The following is a 6,039-nucleotide window of genomic DNA, read 5'->3' on the forward strand; positions in this document are numbered from 1 at the left end:
AACCTCTGTCTTGTCAACTAACCACAATTTGCTTCAAAGGCTCTTAATGTAATTTATTGCATGATTGTCTCTTTTGGCTGCTCTCTCGTACTTCGCACAGCCCTTGGCACCAAAAGGCACTCCAAAGGCACTTGTCCACTCAGATATTGAGGATATTAACAGAACCTCTGCCAGAGTGTGAAGCGTTGTAAGGAAACTGAGTTGAATTACATACATAAGTCTGTGTGAGTGTGCTTTTCCTCCCTTCTCAGGTGACGACTTTTTGGATCAGTGAAGACAAGCTCTTGGTTTTAGGGCATTCGTTCTATAGCTCTGACTGCAATCATTTTAGCACAGGGAATTATGGCTGGTGGCCAGCCATTAGGAGACTAATCCAATTATGTTTCCAGATGTGACCTTATGTACCTGCCTGTATCATGTTTGCCTTAGGTATCAGCAATCAATTTTTCCAAAGGAATTAACTCAGGCAGACATTTCTAACCTCACATTTGGTATTGTGGAGCCACAAGGGAAGGGTTTTTACATTCCTTTTATTCTTTAAAAGGAGAAAAAAAATATTTCACTTTGATTTTCAAATCTCCAGTGAAAGCCTGTTCTGTATTTTGGAGGAGTTTCTGATGAATATACGTTAGCCCTTTTTCTATAATCCATCTGGGGTTGTAGGAGTTTTGAATTCGATGATACTTATCCAGAAAAGGACCATTGGAGGTGAAATTTTCCTGCATACCAAGTCTAGTGTGTCAGCCCAGGCCATGTCTCCCTTGGGCAGAGACATGGTGGAGTGAAATCAACATTGTAACCCACAATAGTTTCTTATTAATTTTCATTACACCTTTACTAACAGGGGGAGCCTGAGAAAGCAACCTAAGCTAACTGAGGCTCAGTTTCCTTCCCTATACAATTTCGGTGGGAGTGTCTACCTTATTTTCTGAGTTAAATAAGGTGAAGTATGTGTAACCAGAACACACATATAAAGTGGTCCTGAATTTTCCCATCCCTACCCCTAATCGGTGTGATATTGAATCCCCTTCTCCAGCTGGGTCATACCTCCATTAATGATGCCTTGAGAAGATTCTGTAATTTGGGGATCACTTCCCATTATAAAAATTTAGTTCAGTTTCAAGATAACACTTCAGACGTACATCTGATTGAAAACACTCTTCCTCTAGCACAAATGTGACCTGTGTCTCCAGGGTGGGGGTTGGGCTTTGTTCTTTCACTTCCTGGACAGGGGAGGGGCGGGGCGGGGTGGGGACAACAGCCTGGCACAGCTCTCACATGGTCTGGCGCCATTTGCTGCTCCATATGGAGGATGTGTGTGCTTTCCTGGGAGGTGGTCCTCAGCTTCACCTGGCGCCCCCGGACTCCCATGGGACTCTCTTGGCTACTTGCCCTGGCTCACCCCCAACTCCTACTTCCGGTTGGATGTCCCGTGCCTTGACCACACCTGTGAGCTCACTTCATTTCCTCCCAGTCAGCACTTCCTCCTTTGGACTCTCTGGCCCTGGTGCCCCTTGTGTCTTACATCTCCCTCCCTTTGAAGGTAATTTGTCCTGTAAAACCGGGGAGAGGACAAATCTTTCCACCTATGACTTAAAGTCCAGAAGTTTATATAGTAAGAGTGGGATATATTTGATGCTATACATTTTTATTTTTTAAAGAAACATCTTTCCCTGATCAGGACCACTCCGGGCAAATCAAGCAGAGAAATGACAGATGGAGACAACACCCACAATGACAGACAAAGGGTCATCTCTAGTATATAAGGGGTTTCTAAGCACCGAGGGGGCTGGAAAAGGGAAATCAATAAAACCTACAGGGTTGTCAAGCCTCGCTTAATCATAGTAGCCAGATCCCAAAGGTGAGTACTCATATAGTACTCATACAGTACTCACCCAAAGGTGAGTGCTAGACTCTGAGGGCAGGGCTGAGGGGAAGCACACTCTCCTGTATGGCTTATGGAAGTAGAATCTGACTTTAGGACTATTTAATTAAATTCCCTATGCGTTTGCCTTTTGAGCCAGAAATGTTACTTCCAGGAACCTATTCTGGAAATACACTGGCAACGAAAGGCAAGAAGAAATATGTGCGGTAGTCTCACAGCAGGTTTCTTTGCAGAGGACCCATCTGGGGACTGGCGGGGTACCATACAGTTTTCCAGAAGAGTGAGGAACACCTCGAGATAGGGCCAAGGGTGTGATTTCCAGGATGTGTTATTAAATGAACAAAGCAAGTGGAGGAAAGAAACTATGATATGCTACCATTTACCTAAGAAAGGGGGATGTAAATATTTATTCTGATAACATGGAAGGATAGATCCTATAATGAATAAACTGACTTGCCTTTAACAGGAGAGAGAGAAAAAGGTGGAGAAAACAAAGAAGCTTGACTTGTGTCAAAATATTTATATTGGATAAAAGAGATACGAATTAGGGGCACCTGGGGGGCTTAGTTGATTAAGCGTCTGCCTTTGGCTCAAGTCATGATCCTGGGGTCCTGGGATCAAGCCCAGTGGGCTTCCTGCTCATTGGGGAGTCTGCTTCTCCCTCTGCCCGTCTGCTCCTGCTTGTGCTCTTTCTCTCTCTCTCTCTCTCAAATAAACAAAATCTTTTTTTAAAAAAAAAGATACAAATTTTTAAAAAGAAGTAAAAACGGCAATGTTAATTTCGTATTTTTTTTTAAAAGAGGAAAATTCTATTCCCCACATCCTTCTAAGAGCTGACTTTAAGGAGGACATAGTAACTTATTACAGAGATAACCACCATTTATTTAATAAGCCAAACTTTGTTTCAGAAGTATCACACATGCAGAAAAACACTCAACATGGAGTCGGAAATTCTAGGTTCTGGGCCAGCTTCCAGCTTCCAGTAGGTGGAACCATGTGCTACTGCTGACGCTGGGGTCTTTGATCTGCCAACACAGCCGTGGATATGGCCCAACCTCAGAGTTATTGCTCCTGTGACCCTGGCCAAGCTCTGACCTCTGTCACCTCTCCCAAAAAACCTGGGGGAGTCCCGCCAGGTTTAATGATGGTGGTAAGATCAAAGACAGGCCCGGCCACCAGAGCTTGGTGGGCTATCCTTGGAGCTTTGAGGGTGGGGTGGGGGTGGGGGCTGTTGTTGGTGGGCATGAGAAGGTGTGAGTGTGGATCCTTTTATAGTTCCCTGCAGAACAAATCCAAAAATAAGGCTGAGCTCCATTCCCCAAACCCGCCAGGGCTGAAGGCGTGTTCTAAATTAGACCAGTAGTGCAGACAGACCTCTTTGCCGTGCTATTTTGCAATTAAAGGACATTGGCCTGGAATGAAATTCTAGTTTTTAATGCAGTGCCGTTCTAACAGGATCCTTGGAGATCATTTTCTCCCCTTTAGGGTGGTCTGTGTGCTTGTCTCCTTCGAGAAGCTCTGGCTGGAAGAAGAACCTTCCAGGGCAGGGCACAACTTCAGTAGAGGTTGCTCTGGGCTTCCCCATGGATGGGAAATTGCCTCTCGGGAACCCCGCCAGGCCCTCTGGGAAATGGAACAGCCCTCCTTAAGGGCAGATCTGGTCAGTTCCGGGAGCCAGGGGACCCAAAAGAAGCAAAGAGAAAGTTGGCAGCCTCACTTCACTTCCAAGTAAGGCTGCGTTGTTTGCGCCCCTGTAGGTGAATTAGGAGCTACTGGTGAGATGTGTTCTGAAAGTGAGTGAGCCGTTTCAATGGGGCCATTTAGGACCCTGAATTACAACTGACTGGAAATTAGAGCTGTAAGCGCTGCCTCAGACCACCGGGAGGGGGGCGGGGGCCTCCTGGCCTCCGAGCACAGCTCCCAAATGTTTACAGTACTTGATAATGCTTGCTCCCATCCAGACAAGGGCAATAAAATGTGAATTAGATGGAGATGAATGTGCCACAGAGGCAGGAAGAAATCCTCAAGCAGATGTGTGTGGAAATTAATGGTGTGGTGATAACAAATCTTGATGTCCCGCACAGCAACCGGTCTGAGGAAAGGGCCCCCTCCCACAATGGCTGTTTCTTTTATAGATGAGAGGAGTGGGGGTGGGGGTCCTGGGGCGTCGGGAAAGGGGGAGTAAAGACTTCTGGATTCAGTGTACGTGATGCACAGGAAGGAGCAACTCCAGTTTGATTCAGGAATACGCTTTAATTTGTGCTGCCAACAGCTTTTCTATAAAAGGTTCAATGTTCTTTGGGGGAAAAAGAATGTATTTTCTTCTCTTCCTTCTGCTTTTGCTTCTTTTTCTATCTGGGCTCTTCCCTCATGTGGTCTTTCCTCAGGAAAAGAACCAGGGTAAACTTAAGCGGAGGAAGAATGATTGCATTCAACCCAGAGGACATGTGGCGGAAAGCTGCGTTTCCCAAAGTCAGCTCCTGACCCTTGACCTGGGTCTGGAATTCAAAGCAATGATTTTATTTGTTTGTTTGTTTGTTTTTAAGATTTTATTTTTATTTATTTGACAGAGAAAGAGCACAAGCAGGGGGAGTGGGAGAGGGCTGAGCAAGGAGCCCCATGCCGGGCTCAATCCCAGGTTCCTGGGATCATGACCTGAGCTGAAGACAGATGCTTAAATGACTGAGCCACCCAGGGGCTCCCGGAGCAATATTTTGAAGGATAGACATGAAACAACATGAAAACAGCTCAGACCCTCAGCGTGGATGTTCTGGAAAGCTTGTGACCTACTTTTAAGAAGCCTTACTTATATTAAAAGAGAAGAAAATAAGATGAGAAAAGCAGCACTATGGCCAGTGTGACAAGGTTGTAATTAAAAAGTGACACCAAAATATAGATTCTGTAAAGTCAAGTCCAAATTTCATGGTGCAAAATGCAGTGTAGTAAAGTACAAAGAACGGCTAGATTTGGCTTTTGGAGTGCTGAGTTCAGTTTCTAGCTGGACCACTTATTAGCCAAGAAAATTTTTCAAGTCACCATGGGTCTGTGAGTGCTTCAGGCTTGCCTTTTAGTTTTCCTCCTGTAGACCTAAGCAGCCATTTTACTAGGGAATCCTTGTTTCAGAGCAGAATGATACTTAGAAACTACAATATGGGCACTAAAGGTGCTCGTTGCTACTGGGACATCATTACCTTTAAGCCCTCTCAGTGGAAAAAGATAAGTAATATGTTTTTAAAAATCATGAATGCATATTAATATCTTCAATTCAAATCAGTTCTTCCTCATTAACTTCAATTCTATGTCTGTGCCTTCCTTATTCCATGTGAAGATCCTGAAACATAACTGTATTTCCCTTATATTTGCTCTATCCTATGACATACTCAAAATATTTCAGAATTGTTGCATTAAAACCACCACCACCAACAAAACTGCTAAGTCAAGGTTTCTCGGCAGAGTTTTTGCCCACAGGATATCTCACTAAGTGTGTTTGCTCAGAGTACTATATTCAAATTATGTAAGTTATTTCTTTTCTTCTGTGTACTTATGCTACCAATTTGATATATAGTATCACCATTTATCTGTGTTTATCCAGCTTTAGAGTCCTTCTGAAAAAGTTTTTTGACTTAATATTGTTTTTGAATACGTAAAACTTTTACACAATTCAAAAGTCAGAACTGTGTAGAAAGTAATACTCCTTTCATTGTTATCCATTATACCCTGATCTTATTTAATTCCAAGTTTTATTCACTCTGACTTAATCTTCCTGTGATCCTTAAAAAACAAAACAAAACAAAAAAAAAACCAAGCAAATAAATAACCATTTGCTTATTTCCCCTTCAGTTAACATCTTTCCTCTTAGTCAGTTAAGCATCTGCCTGTGGCTCAGGTCATGATCTCAGGGTCCTGGAATGGAGCCCCACATTGGTTTCCTTGCTCAAGCAGGGAGTCTGCTTCTCCCTTTCCCTCTGCCCCTCTCAATCCCTTGTGCTCTCACTCTCTCTCTCTCTCTCTCTGTCTCAAATAAATAAAAATCTTAAAATATACACAAAATATAGCATGTTATTTACGTGTTCTATCTTGCTTTTTTCTCTTAATATATTTTTTAAAATATGTCACATTATTTCAAACATGAAACGAGAGTCTTTGGCCTTCAA

Source organism: Lutra lutra, chromosome 9, assembly GCF_902655055.1.
Source record: "Lutra lutra chromosome 9, mLutLut1.2, whole genome shotgun sequence".
Lineage (NCBI taxonomy): Eukaryota > Metazoa > Chordata > Mammalia > Carnivora > Mustelidae > Lutra > Lutra lutra.